Source organism: Heterodontus francisci, chromosome 34, assembly GCF_036365525.1.
Source record: "Heterodontus francisci isolate sHetFra1 chromosome 34, sHetFra1.hap1, whole genome shotgun sequence".
In the NCBI taxonomy this organism is placed as follows: Eukaryota; Metazoa; Chordata; class Chondrichthyes; order Heterodontiformes; family Heterodontidae; genus Heterodontus; species Heterodontus francisci.
In genome coordinates, this window is record NC_090404.1 from 19,417,286 (window position 1) to 19,436,150 (window position 18,865).

General features: G+C 45.8%; 1 long non-coding RNA gene and 1 pseudogene across 1 annotated transcript; one reads left to right on the forward strand and one right to left on the reverse strand.

Annotated features, from left to right (window-relative positions):
- Positions 1–18,865, reverse strand: part of LOC137348695 (zinc finger protein 721-like) — a 44,380-nt pseudogene that overhangs the window by 19,868 nt on the left and 5,647 nt on the right.
- Positions 338–9,786, forward strand: LOC137349179 (uncharacterized). Its single transcript, XR_010969272.1, has 3 exons — positions 338–551; positions 5,166–5,289; positions 8,738–9,786. It is a non-coding gene; the product is annotated as an uncharacterized lncRNA (long non-coding RNA).

The following is an 18,865-nucleotide window of genomic DNA, read 5'->3' on the forward strand; positions in this document are numbered from 1 at the left end:
ATCAAATTGGGCCGCGCCAGCTTTATTCCTAACAGCTGTAAACAGTGACGTTTCGGTCGATGAGGCTGCATTTGCGAATATACCAGTGAGGCACTACCTAGTGGTTACCTTGCCAGCAAACGCGGCCTTAATATATGTTCGCTGTTTTATACCATTTTATTTTTCTGAGTCGGAAACATGGCCTTCCCGTCCATTATCTGACATGTCAATGGCAGCCGATGCGTCCCGGAATGCTCCGCGCGCAGAAATACGGCCTATCGCTCACCTAAGGGCAGCAACGCGCAAGTGCAGGAAGGCCCCGCCCCCGGAGCCTGCCTCCTGCGCGCGCGAAGCATGGCGCGGTGCGGCTCCTGGAAGATGAGCTCAGCCTCAACGCAGCGATTCTCAGGCCCTGAATCAGAGCCACTGGGCTCTGCAGACGTCCGGCGAGAGCCCCAGAGGGAGGCGGCACTATTAAAGCGATGGTACAACATCTCCCCCGTCCTGGCCACCGCTTCCCAGTTTCTTCTCCCGTTTACATCGAGTCAAGAAGCCTGTGAGTTGATTTGCTGGTAAGTATTGTAGCTTTGTTTCCCTTTCTCCAAAGTTAGGAAGTTAGTCCAAGGAGCTGGAAATTAAACATTCCAGTTTTCTTCAGAATAAGGGGGGAGCTTCCCGAGATTTAAGCCCATTGTGGCTGTGCCAGCTGAAAAAGAGGTATCCAGATTAATCCCACGTTCTAAAATGCTGGAACCACTCAGCAGGTCTGGCAGCATCTGTGGAAAGAGAAACAGAGTTAACGTTTCGGGTCAGTGACCCTTCTTCGGAACACCACGTTCTAGTTGTGATGACCTCAGAGAGAACATGACAAATACGAGATGTGAATGCCTATTTAACAAATTACATTATGTTCTTTAGGGAAGGAAATCTGCTGTCCTGACCTGGTCAGGCCTACATGTGACTGCAGACCCACAGCAATGTGGTTGACTCTTACACGCCCTCTGAAATGGCCTAGCAAGCCACTCAGTTGTATCTAACCGCTACGAAGTCAATAAAAAGGAATGAAACCGACGGACCACCCAGCATCGACCTAGGCACCGGAAATGACAACGTCAAACCCAGCCCTGTCGACCCTGCAAAGTCCTCCTGACTAACATCTGGGGGCTTGTGCCAAAGTTGGGAGAGCTGTCCCACAGACTAGTCAAGCAACAGCCTGACATAGTCATACTCATGGAATCATACCTTACAGACAATGTCCCAGACACTGCCATCACCATCCCCGGGTATGTCCTGCCCCACCGGCAGGACAGACCCACCAGAGGTGGTGGCACAGTGGTATACAGCAGGGAGGGAGTTGCCCTGGGAGTCCTCAACATCGACTCCGGACCCCATGAACTCTCATGGCATCAGTTCAAACATGGGCAAGGTAACCTCCTACTGATTACCACCTACCACCCTCCCTCAGCTGATGACTCAGTACTCCTCCATGTTGAACAGCACTTGGAGGAAGCACTGAGTGTGGCAAGGGCACAAAATGTACTCTGGGTGGGGGACTTGAATGTCCATCACCGAGTGGCTTGGTAGCACCACTACTGACCGAGCTGGCCGAGTCTGAAAGGACATATCTGCTAGACTGGGACTGCGGCAGGTGGTGGGGGAACCAACACGAGGGAAAAACATACTTGACCTCGTCCTCACCAATCTGCCTGCCGCAGATGCTTCTGTCCATGACTGTATTGGTAGGAGTGACCACCGCACAGTCCTTGTGGAGACGAAGTCCCGCCTTCACATTAAGGATACCATCCATCGTGTTGTGTGGCACTATCACCGTGCTAAATGGGTTAGATTTCGAGCAAATTTAGCAGTGTAAAACTGGGCATCCATGAGGCGCTGTGGGCCATCAGCAGCAGCAGAATTGTACTCAACCACAATCTGTAAACTCATGGCCCAGCATATCCCCCACTCTACCATTACCATCAAGCCAGGAGACCAATCCTGGTTCAATGAAGATTGCAGGAGGGCATGCCAGGAGCAGCACCAGGCATACCTCAAAATGAAGAGTCAACCTGGTGAAGCTACAACACAGGACTATCTACATGCCAAAGTGCGTAAGCAGCATGCGATAGACAGAGCTAAGCGATCCCCAGAACCAATGGATCTGATCGAAGCTCTGCAGTCCTGCCACACGCAGCCGTGAATGGTGGTGGACAATTAAACAACTAACTGGAGGAGGTGGCTCCACAAATATCCCCATCAATGATGGGGGAGCCCAGCACATCAGTGCAAAAGATAAGGCTGAAGCATTTGCAACAACCTTCAGCCAGATGTGCCGAGTTGATGATCCATCTCGGCCTCCTCCTGAAGTCCCCAGCATCACAGATGCCAGACTTCAGCCAATTTGATTCACTCCACGTGATATCAAAAAACGACTGAAGGCACTGGATACTGCAAAAGCTATGGGCCCTGACAATATCCCAGCAATAGTACTGAAGACCTGTGTTCCAGAACTTGGCGCGCCCTTAGCCAAGCTGTTCCAGTACAGCTACAACACTGGCATCTACTCTGCAATGTGGAAAATTGCCCAGGTATGTCCTGTACAGAAAAAGCAGGACAAGTCCAACCCGGCCAATTACCGCCCCATCAGTCTACTCTCAATCATCAGTAAAGTGATGGAAGGTGTCATTGACAGTGCCATCAAGTGGCACTTGCTGAGCAATAACCTGCTCAGTGACACTCAGTTTGGGTTCCGCCAGGGCCACGCAGTTTCTGACCTCATTACAGCCTTGGTTCAAACATGTACAAAAGAGCTGAACTCAAGAGGTGAGGTGAGAATGACTGCCCTTGACATCAAGGCAGCATTTGACTGAGTATGGTATCAAGGAGCCCTAGCAAAACTGAGGTCAATGGGAATCAAGAAGAAAACCCGCTGGCTGGAGTCATACCTAGCGCAAAGGAAGATGGTTGTGGTTTTTGGAGGTCAATCATCTGAGCTCCAGGACATCACAGCAGGAGTTTCTCAGGGTAGTGTCCTAGGCCCAACCATCTTCAGCTGCTTCATCAATGACCTTCCTTCAATCATAAGGTCAGAAGTGGGGATGTTCACTGATGATTGCACAATGTTCAGCACCATTCATGACTCCTCAGATGCTGAAGCAGTCCGTGTAGAAATGCAGCAAGACCTGGACAACATCCAGGCTTGGGCTGATAAGTGGCAAGTAACATTCGCGCCACACAAGTGCCAGGCAATGACCATCTCCAACAAGAGAGAATCTAACCATCTCCCCTTGACATTCAATGGCATTACCATCGCTTAATCCCCCACTATCAACATCCTAGGGGCTACCATTGACCAGAAACTGAACTGGAGTAGCCATATAAATACCGTGGCTACAAGAGCAGGTCAGAGGCTAGGAATCCTGAGGCGAGTAACTCACCTCCTGACTCCCCAAAGCCTGTCCACCATCTACAAGGCACAAGTCCAGAGTGTGATGGAATACTCTCCACTTGCCTGGATGGGTGCAGCTCCAACAACACTCAAGAAGCTCGACAGCATCCAGGACAAAGCAGCCCATTTGATTGGCACCCTATCTACAAACATTCACTTCCTCCACCACCGACACACAGTGACAGCAGTGTGTGCCATCAACAAGATGCACTGCGGCAATGCACCAAGGCTCCTTAGACAGCACCTTCCAAACCCGCGACCTGTACCAACTAGAAGGACAAGGGCAGCAAATAGATGGGAACACCACCACCTGCAAGTTCCCCTCCAAGTCACACACCGTCCTGACTTGGAACTATATCGCCGTTCCTTCACTGTCGCTGGGTCAAAATCCTGGAACTCCCTTCCTCACAGCACTGTGGGTGTACCTACCCCAAATGGACTGCAGCGGTTCAAGAAGGCAGCTCACCACCGCCTTCTCAAGGGCAATTAGGGATGGGCAATAAATGCTGGCCTGGCCAGTGACACCCACATCCCATGAATGAATAAAATTCCACATTTTAAGTCTTTTATTATAACAATTAAAAGAAATTCCCAATTAACTAAATAGAAATTTGTAAATAGCTGACATCCCAAATTACAATCAAAGGTATTTTCTTTACTTATTCAACACTTGAATATCTCACATCACACTTATGCATTGCACAGTCCTTTTTGATGACAAAAAGGTTTTCGTCTAAAAGTCCCAAATTCCTCCCAGTTGCAATATGCTGGATCTCCCAGACTTTTCAACAAAACAAAATTTTCCCCCTCTCCCTTCTTCAAGCACCTTTGACTTGGACATCTGTGGATAACATTGAGTTCAATAATTTCAGAGCATGACGGGCCCCCCTTTTTATTATTAGTTATTTTTTATTTTTTATTTGTTTGTTTTATTTTAGTTTGTTTCTACTGTGCCTACCCACTGTTTTTTTTAATGTTTGTGCTTGGAGCCAGGGCTATTCATTTTACAGTCAATTGACAACCTCTGTGTACTAATGCTTTGTCTTTCACCACACCATTAACATACTGTTTGCCTTTGCTCCATCACCATCTGGTCAGTTATTCTCTGCGACCTTGTCCTATCAATACCTTCTCTTTTGTTATCTCTTGCCCCACCCCTGCTTTACTTGCTTCAAACCTTTTACGTTTCTAATATTTGCCAGTTCTGAAGAAGGGTCACTGACCTGAAACGTTAACTCTGCTTCTCTCTCCACAGAAGCTGCCAGACCTGCTGAGTTTTTCCAGCATTTCTTGTTTTTATTTCAGATTTCCAGCATCTGCAATATTTTGCTTTTATTTTAGTGTTTGGGGGCATGTGCACTGCTGAACAGTGTTTGGAGCAGGCGCGGTGCGAGTGATGGCGGTGGAGAGATGCTTGTGAGTCGCATCTGCAGCTGCTAAGCGACGGCGAGACCGAGGCAGAGATGAAGCTAGTGGGTGGGCGTGGAGGCTTCAGAAACACCTGGTGTAGGCCTCAAGTCCCTCAATAAGAAGCTCCCGGTCCCGCGTTTGCACCAAGCGGGGTGGCAGCTGCGGGGCTTCTCCCGGTGACAGGCCCGGGGTTAACGGCCACCAGTTTTCTGGGTGACAGTGTGCAGCAGCACGCATGTGCGGCCATCCTGGACCAGGAGGCAGGAGGAGAGAATGTTGTGACTTTCTATCCTGGACTGACAGTGATGGCTTTTGTAAACTCCTTTTACAGGGACTTAGAAGGGGAGAATTTGTAGGTGGGGAATCTCAAGCCAAACATCACGTCAAGATCTGACTGAGTTACTTGATTCATCAGGACCTGAATATCATCAATCTTTGAATGTGGAAGGAAAAAGGTTTGTCTGTTCTATCTGTGGGAAAAGATTTCAGGTATCAGTGTGAGTGGAAAAGCACTGAGATGCACAAAGCCCTGGTTAGACCACACCTGGAGTGTTGTGTTCAGTTTTGGGAACACAATTTAGGAAGGATATATTGGCCTTGGAGGGAGTGCAGTGCAGATTTACCTGAATGATACCTGGACTGCAAGGGTTAAATTACAAGTAGCGATTACACAAATGAGTCATAGTCATTACAGTAGAGAAGGAGGACATTCAGCTTTTTGATTCCATGCCAGCTCTCTGTAGAACAATCCAGTCAGTCCCATTCCCCCCGCTCTATCCCCGTAATCCTGCAGGTTTATTTCCCTCAAGTGCCCATCCAATTTCTTTTTGAATCATTGATCATCTCTGCTTCCAGCGCCCTCGTAGGCAGCGAGTTCCGGGTCGCTGAGTAAAAAAATTTTTCCTCACATCCCTCCTGTATTTCTTGCCCAAAATGTTAATCGATATCCCCTCATCTTTCTACCATCAGCTAATGGGAACAGCTTTTCTTTGTCTACCTCACCGAAACCTGTCATAATCTTGTACACCTTTATCAGATCTCCCCTCCACCTGCTTTGCTCCAAGGAGAACAACTCCACTTTTCCAACCTAATCTTGTAACTAAATTCCCTCATCCCAGGAACCAATCTGGTGAATCTCCTCTGCACCCTCTCAAAGACCTTCACATCCTTCCTGAAGTGTGATGACCAGACCTGGAAGCAACACTCTGGTTGTGGCCGAACCAGAGCTTTGTAAAGGTTCTGCATAACTTGGCTGCTTTTGTACTCAAGACCTCAATCTATGAAGCCCAAGACCCCAAATGCTTTGCCAGTTGTTCTCTCAATATGTCCTGCCACCTTCAATGATCTATGCACATGAACCCCCAAGTGCCTCTGTCCCTGAACACTCTCTTTATAAATGTGCCAGTAAGTATATATTGCCTCTCCCTATGCTGTGTGCCAAAATGCATCAATCACCTCATGATGGTTGTATTCCCTGGAATTTAGAAGATTAAGGGGTACTCTTAACAAAAGTTTTCAAGATATTAATTGGAATAGATAGGGCAGAGAGAAACTATTACGCTGGTTGGGGAACTTGGTACTTCGGGATCATAGTATAAAAGTTAGAGCCAGACCTTTCATTAATCCACCCCCTGGGGCCTGTAAACCCGAGTATTAATCCATCCCTGGGCCTGCAGGCTTAAACATTAGTCCACCCCTGCTGTACATACACAGAATTACAGCCCAGAAACAGGCCATTCGGCCCCACTAGTCTGTGCTGGTATTTATAATCTATGTGAGCCTCCTCCCAATCTAATTACCTCACCCCACCCTGCCCCCATATCCCTCTTCCCTTCTCCCTCATAAATGTATTGAGCCTCCCCTTAAACACATCATTGCTATCTGCTTCAACCACTCCACGTGGCAGTGAGTTCCACATTCTCACCACTCTCTGAGTAGAGAAATTCCTCCTAAGTTCTCTATTTGACCTGTTAATGTCTGTCTTATATTGCTGCCCCCTTGTTCTGACTCACTGATAATTTTAAAGACCTCTATCAGATCTCCTCCTAGTCTTCTCTTTTCCAGAGAAAGGAGCCCCAGCCTGCTCAATCTTGCTGGATAGTATCATCCTCTCTGGTGACATCTTTGTAAATCTATTCTGCACTTTTTTCAGTGCTTCAATATCCTTTTTTAATATGGAGACCAGAACTGCTCACAGTCCTTCTAAGTGAGGTTCTCTATAAATGTAACATTCCCTCCCTGCTGTTACATTGTATTCCTCTAGAAAAGAACATCAGCTCTTTCTTTGCTCTCTTATCGACTTGTGTTTCCCCTTTTAGTGATTTATGTGACTCTGTTCCCAGATCTCTTTGCTCCTCTGCTCCATTTAATTTCTTGCATTCTAACCAATAACTGGCCTCCTTATTCCTCCTCCCAAAATGAACCAGCTCACATTTCACTATGTTGAATTTCATTTCCTATTTATCTGTCCAGTCTGCCAGCCTGTTTATATCTTCCTGGATTTCAGTGCAGTCTCCACATTAGTTCAACCACCAATTTGGTGTCATCGGCAAATTGTGAAAACATCCTTCTAACTCCTGAGTCCAAATGTGGGTAATGAACAGAAGTCCCATTGTACTTCACACCATAGTTGATGGCCCGGGCACTCGGGTTTCTGTATAATTTAATAATTTTCTTTATTCTCTCTCCGGCCCCAATCTCTATGGGATGACGCAAAATCATCCTTTTAACAATTGGAGCTTTCAATGACTGATTCATTACCCAGGACTCCCTGTGGGTCAGAAAGTCCCCTATCAATAACTACAGGAGCCAATGCGTCAGCACGGGATTGGTCTGTGTTCTGAGCATGTGCATTGCGGTTGGTGGAGATGGACTGAGGAGGAACAGGTGGCTCGGGAGGTGGGAGGAGATTGTGGGCGTCGGGGAGGACTTGGAGCCGTGGGTGGGTGGGAAGCTTCATAAACACCTGGGGTCGGCCTGAGACCTACCATTTATTGTGTATTCTCTTGCCTTGTTAGCTGTCTTTAACTGTACTACCTCACACTTCTCTGGATTGAATTCCATTTGCCACTGTTCTGCCCACCTGACCAGTCCATTGATATTTTCCTGCAGTCTACAGCTTTCTTACTCATTATCAACCACACGGTCAATTTTTGTATCATTGGCAAACTTTTTAATCGTACCCCCCATTCAAGTCCAAATCATTGATGTATACCACAAAAAGCAAGGGACCGAGTACTGATCCCTGCAGAACCCCACTGAAAACAGTCTCCAGTCACAAAAACACCGATCGACCATTATCCTTTGCTTCCTGCCTCTGAGCCAGTTTCGGCTCCAACTTGCCACTTTGCCTTGGATCCCATGGGCTTTTACTTTCATGACCAGTCTGCCATGTGGGACCTCATCAAAAGCCTTGGTTCCAGTTTAGTCCCACTCTCCTAATCTTTGGTCACTCAATGTGGAGGCGGGTGGGGTGGTGAGTAAGTCAGAGGGTCTTCTCCTGGACCTGCTTTTGGGCCTGGTTAAAACAGCAATGTGTAGGTCCACGATGTGCGGGGACCATGTTGTGGATGGTGGGGGTCACACTCTGGCTGCTGGCCTCTCCTCCGTGGTCTTGTCCATTCCCAGGTGGTCCTGGAGAGGGTGCACGTGCAATACCTTCTGCACCCGGTGGGCACCTCAGGGTACAGAGTGTCTCGTAGACACTGGTTACAACATTCTGGTTTAGTTGGGGAGGTTCCCATTGCTTCTGTTGGGATTTTGTTGCTTATTTTGACTTCTTTTAGTTTGAATGGACCATGTGGTTGGGGGAACGAGAGAGGAAGGAATGTTCCATAGAAACTAAAATTGTCTGAATTTCAATCCTGGACTGATCACAATGACTTTTGTAAACTCCTTTTACAGGGTACTAGAAGGGGTGGTTTGCTGAAGGTAAACTCAAACCAAGCATCACGTCAGGATCTGACAGTCACTCGATTCATCAGGACCTGAATATCATCTCCTGAGACACCAACTTGTTCACTCTGAGAGATGTTTTCTATGTTCTGAATGTAAGAAGAGCTTTAAAAGCTTTGCTGACACAGCAACGCGTTCACACTGGGGGGGAGGCCGTACACCTCCTCTGAGTGTGGGAAGGGATCCATTCGTTTATCCAACCTCACTGAACACCACCTTGTTCACTCTGACAGGAGACCTTTTAAATGTTCTGACTGTGAGAAGAGCTTTAAAAGAAGAAATGATCTGATGAGACACCAGAGAGTTCACATTGTGGAGAGGCCGTTCACCTGCTCCGTGTGTGGGAAGGGATTCACTCAGTCATGCAACCTACTGAGACACCAGAGAGTTCACGAGTGACTGCAGGGGTGTGGAGTTCTACTATTATTGTTGCTGTTAATCACATCCTGGACTGAACATTGTTCATTCTGACAGTTGGTGTTAGTTTCATTTGACGTTAATCCGTGTAACTGGGTTGGAGTTTAATATTCTAGATATATGTTCAGTGAATCAGCTTTGCATCAAATGTACAGTGTTCGAGTCCCTGATTTCTCTTAAGTAAGAGACTGATGTTCTGTTAGTGACTTCCATTTTTGGACCTTTCCTGCTTTGGTAATGATGACTTGTATTGGTATAGCACCTTTCACAACTTCAGGATGTTCCATTGTGTTTTACAGCGAATGAAGTTCTTTTGATTTTGTTACGACTGAGGCAGGTGTGCACTGTTGATTCAGTCCCACTTCTCCATAGGTCACAACATATATTTAAATGTTCTCACTTACTGAAACCATCGAACAGGTACTCTATTTTTCCCTCAGAATAAAGCACACCAACCAGGCTTCTTTAATAAACAACAAAATTATCCCTTTATTATAAACCAAGTCTTAACCAATAATGAAGTAAACATATGCATGAATTGAAATATTAAAGCCCTTTATTTTATCCTGACCCTCATGCACACACGCACATACATACAAAACTGGATAACTGGTTGAAAGAAGGAATTTTTGTTTACAGCTGTTAGAAAGAAATAGAAGGCATTAAAAAAAACTTATACTGAAAAGTAGGTACGGAAGATGTCCTTGGTTTTGGTGAGGTGTCCCAAAGGCGAATAGGCGGCTGCCACTAGGATCTTTCCAGAACAGTCCCTTCCAGGCGATGTTGAAGATCAGTCTGTGCAGGCTTTCAGGAGATACAGCAACAGAAGGCTTCACATAGGTTCTATATCAGAAGTGCAGCAACAAAGGTTTCAATTCTCACACACCCGATACAAAGTTCTATCAAAGATGCAAGCTTTCTGCAAACATGCAGGATTTCTTCAAATAGAGGAGGCAATGGGTAACCATACTTGACACAGGATTTGCCTTTCAAGAGAAAGATGGGCTGGCTGAATCTTCTGTTCTCCTGGCAGGTCAATAAGCAAACTCCAACTGCCTGTTTTTAGCCAAACCAACTGGCTTTTTTAACAGTTCAAAATGAAACCAACTTTTTCCAGAAACCAGTCCTGAGACAACTATAAATCCTGACTTGTCAATAAGCAAATAGCTCTTCAGGTCAAAACAGAACTCTCTGCTGGATTCTTTGCAAACAAGTGCTTTTCAGTAAAACTTGTTTACATTCAGTCCTAACCTTCTGGTAACTTTTAAAAACAACCACAAAGTTTTAAAATATAAGCTTATCAAGCTTTAGCAAAAGTTGGAAAAAGTCTCATAACAATGTGGACTCAGTGCTGTTGGCAGCTGTGACTCAGTGGGTAGCACTCTCACCCCTGAGTCCGAAGGTTGTGGGTTCAAGTTTTCTCCGGGACTTGAGCACAAAAATTGAGCTGGCACTCCAGTGTAGTACTGAGGGAGTGCTGCCTGGTTGGAGGTGCAGTCGTTCAGATGAAATGTTAAACTGAGACCCTGCCGTCCCCCTCAGGTGGATGTATAAGATCCTGTGGAACGATTTCAAAGAGGTGGCGCAGTGTTTAGCAAGCTCTCCCTGTGCCTGTGTGGGTTTCTGCCGGGTGCTCCGGTTTCCTCCCACAGCCAGAGACTTGCAGGTTGATAGGTAAATTGGCCATTGTAAATTGCCCCGAGTGTAGGTAGGTGGTAGGAGAATGGTGGGAATGTGGTAGAGAATATGGGGTTAATGTAGGATTAGTATTGGTTGTTGGTCGGCACAGACTCGGTGGGCCAAAGGGCCTGTTTCAGTGCTGTATCTCTAAATAAATATAAAATAAAATAAAGAGCAGGGGAGTTATCCCCAGTGGCCTGGTCAATATTCAACCCTTCATCAACATCAGTAACACAGGTGATCTGGTCATTATGACATTGCTGTTTATGGGATCTTGCTGTGTGCAAATTGGCTGCTGTGTTTCTTGCATTACAACAGTGACAACACTTCAAAGGTATTTCATTGGCTATGGAATGTTTTGGAACGTCCTGACGTCATGAAAGGCGCTATATAAATGCAAGTCCTTCTTTCAATGTCAGAAATACAGCGGGAAATTTGTGCACAGCAAAGTCCCACAAGCAAAGGTGACTATGAGCATATAATCTTTTTTAGTGATGTTGGTTGAGGGATACATATTGGTAGCACCGGGGAGAACATCCCTGCTCTTCAAAATAACTTTATGGGATCATTAGCATCCATCTGAGAGGACAGATGGGGTCTTGGCTGAAGGTGCCATCTAAAAGATAGGACCTCTGACAGTGCAGCACCCCCCTCAGTGCTGCAGTTGAATATCAGCCTAGATTTTGTGCTCAAGTTTCTGGATGTGGGTTTGAACCCAAAACCTACTGATTCACTGATGAGAATGGAAGCACTGAGCCACGACTAACTCCTCATCATTAATCTAGATTATTTCAGTTCTCAGACTTTCAGATGTTCTCATGGACAAGTCCCAGTTCTCCATCTCTTCCAGACAGCCTCTCCTAGTCATGGTATCCAGGGAAGGTATCAGTATCGCACGTGAGTATCTGCCTTTGGGGAGTTTGATGGGACTGTGTAGAGGGAGCTTTACTCTGTATCTGACCTCGGAGTTTTAGATGGGACTATGTAAAGGAAGCTTTGCTCTGTATCTAGCCCAGAGTGTATCTGACTGCAGAATGATTCAAGCAGCCTCGATGAGAACAACATTTAACCCAGAGATCAGAGAAACCCATCAGTTTCATCCCCAGACACAGATCTGGAGGGACAGTAAGTGTCCCGAATATTTTTGTACATTCTGCTCAATATTTCATCCCTGTGTCTGAGTCTTTTGGTGCTGATTTGAATTTGATGTCCTCTAGTTACTGACTCACCGACTAGTGGAAGTAGATTTTCCTCAATTACCTGATGAAATTTTGAAGCCCTCCCTCTGATCTCCAATGACCCTTTGTTCTAATGAAAAGAGCCCCAGTTTCTCTAATCTCTCCTGATAACTAAAGCCTCTCTTCCCTGGTATCATCTCAGTGAATCTCTTCCGCACCCTCTCCATGGGCCTTGACATCCTTCCTGGTGTAAGATCCCAAAACTTGACCCAATATTCTAACTGCAGCCTAACCAATGATTTGTACAGGTTTACATGACCTCTGACCTTTTGTACTCTACACCCCGAATTATAAAACCTAGGATCCCATGTGCTTTTTAACCACTTTATCAACTTGTCCTCCCAATTTTAAAGATTTGTGTCTCTGAACCACTTGAAGGTTTTAGAGATATTCACATAACCTGGCTAAAATACACTGACATCAAATGTCCGATATAATATGTATTATGGGGTGAGGAAGTTTAGTCTGAGTTAGAAACTCAAACAGACGCTTCACTGCAGACAGGTCGCCATGGCAACACTGATAAGACATTTCATTCCACAGATTCGACCTCATTGGAAATTAATCAGATCAGGAGAAAATGACATCAGGGTTTGTTTATTATTAACCACCAGATAAACTGAAACCAGAGTGAGTAATAGAACAGATTAGATTACAATCTGTAATGTTTATATCTATAATTGGGTAACAATAAGAAATAACAGAATTAACAGTAGTCAGGGTAGTTTCGGGATAATGAGAAAATTACTGAAAAAAAGTAACTGCTGGGAACCAGGGAATGTGTCCTTGTAAATCACAGATTCGGGAAGTTCCAGCTGTCTTTTCCTCACTTCCTGACAAAACCCAGCAGAGAAGACAAAGAAGAGTCAGGTGCCGGAGCTGGATCACTACAGGGTATAAAAGTGAGGGGATACTGATGTAAGGGGGCAGTCAGGACTGGAGACACAGGAGATCAAGCTCAGGGTGTTCGAGGTTCCATCCAGCAGGCTGACTTCGTGTAAGTGAGTGGACACGTGGGACTTGCATGTTTACTCTGATTGATGGATCAATATAAGATACAGTAGAGGACAGAGAATGTGCTCAGCTTATATTTTTTAGTAAGTATTAATGTTGCTGACACGACTTTCAGACCTATTAATTCCAATCAAGCCGTGAAATAGACTCTTACACTGTCTCTGCTCCCCTACTTCTTTTAAAGATTTACTTTTTGATTCCATTGGGATGTGGAATCACTCACAAGGCCAGCATTTATTGTCCATCCTGAATTGCCTTTGAGATGATGGTGGTGAGTCACCTTGTTGAACCATTGCAGTCCACCCACAGTGCTGTTCGGAAGAGAGTTTCAGGATTTTGACCCAGTGACGGAACAGCAATACAGTTCCAAGTCAGGATGGTGTGTGGTTTGGAGGGGCACTTGCAGATGGTGATGTTCCCATTCGTCTGCTGCCCTTGTCATTCTCAGTGACGGAAGTCATGGATTTGGAAGGTCTGTCGAAGGAGCCTTGGCAAGTTGCTGCAGTGTATCTTGTAGACTGTGCATCGGTGGTGGAGGGAGAAAATGTTTGAAGTGGCGGATGGGGTGCCGATCAAGCAGGCTGTTTTGTCTTGGATGGTGTCGAGCTTCCTGAGTGTTATTGGAGTCGTACTCATCCAGGCAAGATGTGAATAAACACTCCTTTGCTAACAGGTTCACAACTGACTGGTTGGATTCTGTTATTGCTGCTGTTAATCACATGCAGGACTGATACATGTTCCTTCTGATCATCAAAGTTTAATTGTTCCACTGTTTTAAACTCTATACCTGGGCTGGAGTTTAATATATGTCAAATGTTTCAAAAACGCACACTTTGTCAGTTCTTTAATTTCCCCAGGAGAAGAGGAGACTGATTGATGTCCTGTTACTGACTGCTCCATTTTGTCCTTTCTAACTCAAGGTTATTTCAGTTCTTATACCTTCAGTTACTCTCGTGGACAAGTCCCAGCTCCCCATCCCTTCCAGAGAGCCTTACCTTCCCTGGATACCAAGGTTAGGAATTAGTAACATGCCCTGGATCACTAAACACAAAACCCAGTCTGCTCATCTACTGGACTTAGTGTGTTTCCTACAGCATTTCTCTCACCTTCGATATGTGAATAGAGGATCACGCCTGCAAACCTGGTTTTAAATGTTAATCCACTCAGGAAATGTATTTAACAGGAACCTTTAGGTCGATGAGACTCTTTGAAGGAGCCAACATTATAAACCCACAGCTAAACCCGCAGGAAATTAGTTCAAATCATTTCAATCACATGTTTAAATTAAATTGGGATTTATATTCTGACAATTTTGCACATTTCTGGATAAATCAGCATTTCTGCTGCACTCAAATCAGCCTTTTCCTAATACAGTAAGGAGACGGTGATATCAGACAAATGGAAGATCAGTGGGGCTTTAAGTCAGCAGCTGACTCACACCAGGATGAGTCCGATTTCCTTCCACTCTGGTTAATGTTGTTCTTATCCACTGTCAGCTTCACGGACCCTGATTGGAAATGACTGGGAACATTGGTCCAATTGTGTTCTGTATGAGGTCACAGTCCTGGGTTCATCTTGGGTGTTGTGTTGACCTTGGAGTGGGAGCTACTCTGTGTCTGAGGTGGAGAATCAATGTCAGTGGAAAAGAAAATGATACTGAGCATGATAGAGAGAAAGAGACAGTAAGAGGGTGAGAGATAGAAACATACAGACAGACAGAGAGTGAAAGACAGAGAGAGAGGTGGGGCAGGGGGCAAGCGGAAGACAGACAGAGTGAACGTTAAAACTTGAGATTGGTTTATTATTGCTGAATCAGGTTATTCAGGGATATGGAACCAAACTGGGTAAATGTAGCTGAGATACAGATTAGTCATGTTATACTTGAATGGCAAAACAGGCTCGAGGGGCTGAATGGCCTCCTCCCACTCATATGTTCCTCTCTGTTACAGGATCACCGAGACTGAGGCTCCTCTCACAATCCCAGGACCTTCCATTCCTGACAGTTATGGAGCAAGTGTATTCAGGGTGGTCTGGACAGGACAACAACCTCCCCTTCATAGACACATGATCCCGACTGTGAGACGATGGTGCGTCTGGGAGAACAATGGGTGGACACAGTGTGTGTTGTCATTTTAATGATAACCTTAATAAATAAACCATCCCCAGGAGTGAAATGAGGCCCTTCAATTAGACATGAAAGTTAATTTGGAGCAAATCAGATCTGGGATTGTCTTTCTCACACATGGATGTTGAGATGGCCCATGTTATCGGGGCTGGTGGAACTGGACAGGACCTGACCCAGCAGTGACAGGACAGGACAGACCCACTGGGAGGTGAGAGAAAGCTGAATTAAACTCAAATGTATCATTTTCATTATTTAATTAATTTTACATTGAGACTCAGTGGATATTTCCTGTCTGGTTACCTTTCAGCTGAAGGGAGGATGAAGGTTTTCACATCACCAATCACATCAATGTTCACTATATTGGACAACATTTTGGGAAGTCAGGCGTCATTCACCCCTAGACCTACACTGGCAGGTAAAACCCCAGACAGTTCCTTCATAAGGATTCCTCTGATTCCACACCAGGTATCTGTCAGGATACACAAACCTAGCTTTCTTAAAGTCCATTTGAACATACAAATTATGACAGGAGTTGGCCACTCGGCCCCTCGAGCCTGCTCCACCATTCAATAGTTTAATGCGGAAAAGTGTGAGGTGATTCACTTTGGAAGGAGTAACAGGAATGCAGAGTACTGGGCTAATGGGAAGATTCTTGGTAGTGTAGATGAACAGAGAGATCTTGGTGTCCAGGTACATAAATCCCTGAAGGTTGCTACCCAGGTTAATAGGGCTGTTAAGAAGGCATATGGTGTGTTAGCTTTTATTAGTAGGGGGATCGAGTTTCAGAGCCACGAGGTCATGCTGCAGCTGTACAAAACTCTGGTGAGGCCGCACCTGGAGTATTGCGTGCAGTTCTGGTCACCGCATTATAAGAAGGATGTGGAAGCTTTGGAAAGGGTGCAGAGGAGATTTACTAGGATGTTGCCTGGTATGGAGGGAAGGTCTTACGAGGAAAGGCTGAGGGACTTGAGGTTGTTTTCGTTGGAGAGAAGGAGGAGGAGAGGTGACTTAATAGAGACATATAAGATAATCAGAGGGTTAGATAGGGTGGATAGTGAGAGTCTTTTTCCTCGGATGGTGATGGCAAACACGAGGGGACAAAGCTTTAAGTTGAGGGGTGATAGATATAGGACAGATTTCAGAGGTAGTTTCTTTACTCAGAGAGTAGTAGAGGCGTGGAACGCCCTGCCTGCAGCAGTAGTAGACTCGCCAACTTTAAGGCATTTAAGTGGTCATTGGATAGACATATGGATGAAAATGGAATAGTGTAGGTCAGATGGTTTCACAGGTCGGTGCAACATCGAGGGCCGAAGGGCCTGTACTGCGCTGTAATGTTCTAATTCTAATTCTAATAAGATCGTGGCTGATCTGAAGTAACCTCGACTCCACATTCCCGCCTACCCGCGATAGCCTTTCACCCCCTTGCTCATCAAGAATCTATCTACCTCTGCCTTAAAAATATTCAACAAGTCTGCTTCCATTGCCGTTTGAGGAAGACAGTTCAAAGACTCACGACCGTCAAAGAGAAAAAAATTCTCCTCATTACTGTCTTAAATGGGCGACCTCTTATTTTAAATAGTGACCCTGGTTCTAGATTCTCCCACAAGGGGAAACATCCTTTCCACATGCACCCTGTCAAGACCCCTCAGGATCTTATATGTTTCAATCAAGTCATCTCTTACTCTTCTAAACTCCAGCGGATACAAGCCTAACCTGCCCAATCTTTCCTCATAATATAGCCCGTCCATTCCAGGTATTAGTTTGAAAACCTTCTTTGAACTGCTTCCAAAGCATTTACACTTATCCTTAAATAAGGAGACCAGTACTGTACACAGTACTCCGGATGTGGTCTCACCAATGCCGTGTATAGCTGAAGCGTAAGCTAAAATAAAAACAATGCTGGAAATACTCAGCAGGTCTGGCAGCATCTGTGGAGAGAGAAGCAGAGTAAACATTTCAGGTCAGTGACCCTACTTCAGAACTGACAAATATTAGAAATGTAAAATGTTTTAAGCAAGTACAGTGGCGCAGTGGTTAGCACCGCAGCCTCACAGCTCCAGGGACCCGGGTTCGATTCCGGGTACTGCCTGTGTGGAGTTTGCAAGTTCTCCCTGTGTCTGCGTGGGTTTTCTCCGGGTGCTCCGGTTTCCTCCCACATGCCAAAAGACTTGCAGGTTGATAGGTAAATTGGCCATTATAAATTGTCACTAGTATAGGTAGGTGGTAGGGAAATATAGGGACAGGTGGGGATGTTTGTTGGGAATATGGGATTAGTGTAGGATTAGTATAAAATGGGTGGTTGATGTTCGGCACAGACTCGGTGGGCCGAAGGGCCTGTTTCAGTGCTGTATCTCTAATCTAATCTAAAACGGGGTTGGGGCAATAGTTAACAAAAGAGAAGGTGTTTATAGGACAAGGTCACAGAATAACTGACCAGAAGGTCATGGAGCAAAGGCAAATGGTATGTTAGTGGTGTGGTGAAAGACAAAGCATTAGTGCAGAGAGGGTGTCAATTGACTGTAAAATGAACAGCCCTGGCTCCAAGCACAAACATTAAAAAAAAAGTGGGTAGGCACAGTAGAAACAAACTAAACACATAAAAATAAAATAAACAAATAAGAAAAAATTAACTAAAGATAAAAAGGAGGGCCCGTCATGCTCTGAAATTATTGAACTCAATGTTCAGTCCGGCAGACTGTAGTGTGCCTAATCTGTAAATGAGATGCTGTTCCTCGAGCTTGTTTTGATGTTCACTGGAACACTGCAGCAATCCCAGGACAGAAATGTGAGCATGAGAGCAGGGGGGAGTGTTGAAATGGCAAGCAACCTGAAGCTTGGGATCATGCTTACAGACTGAGCGGAGATGTTCCACAAAACAGTCACTCAATCTGCGTTTGGTCTCCCCAGCATAGAGGAGACCACATTGTGAGCAGCCAATACAGTATACTACATTGAAAGAAGTACAAGTAAATCACTGCTTCACCTGAAAGGAGTGTTTGGGGCCTTGGATAGTGAGGAGAGAGGAGGTAAATGGGCAGGTATTACACCTCCTGCGATTGCAGGGGAAGTTGCTGTGGAAGGGAACGAGGACGAGGTGGTGGGGGTAATGGAGGAGTGGACAAGGGTGTCGCGGAGGGAACGATCCCTTTGGAATGCTGACATGGGGAGGGAGGGGAAGATGCGTTTGGTAGTGGTATCATGCTGGAGGTGGGGGAAATGGTTGTGGATGATCCTTTGGATGTGGAGGCTGATGGGGTGGAAAGTGAGGACAAGGGGAACCCTGTCACGGTTCTGGGAGGGAGGGGAAGTGGTGAGGTAGAGATGCGGGAAATGGGCCGGACACGGTTGAGGGCCCTGTTAACCACAGTGGGGGGGGAATCCTCGGCTGAGGATAAAGGAAGACATATCAGAAGCGCTGTCGTGGAAGGTTGCATCATCAGAGCAGATGTGTCGGAGACGGAGAAACTGGGAGAATGGAATGGAGTCCTTACAGGAGGCAGAGTGTGAGGACGTGTAGTCGAGGTAGCTGTGGGAGTCGGTGGACTTATATTGAATATTAGCAGATAGCCTATCCCCAGAGATGGAGACAGAGAAGTCGAGGAA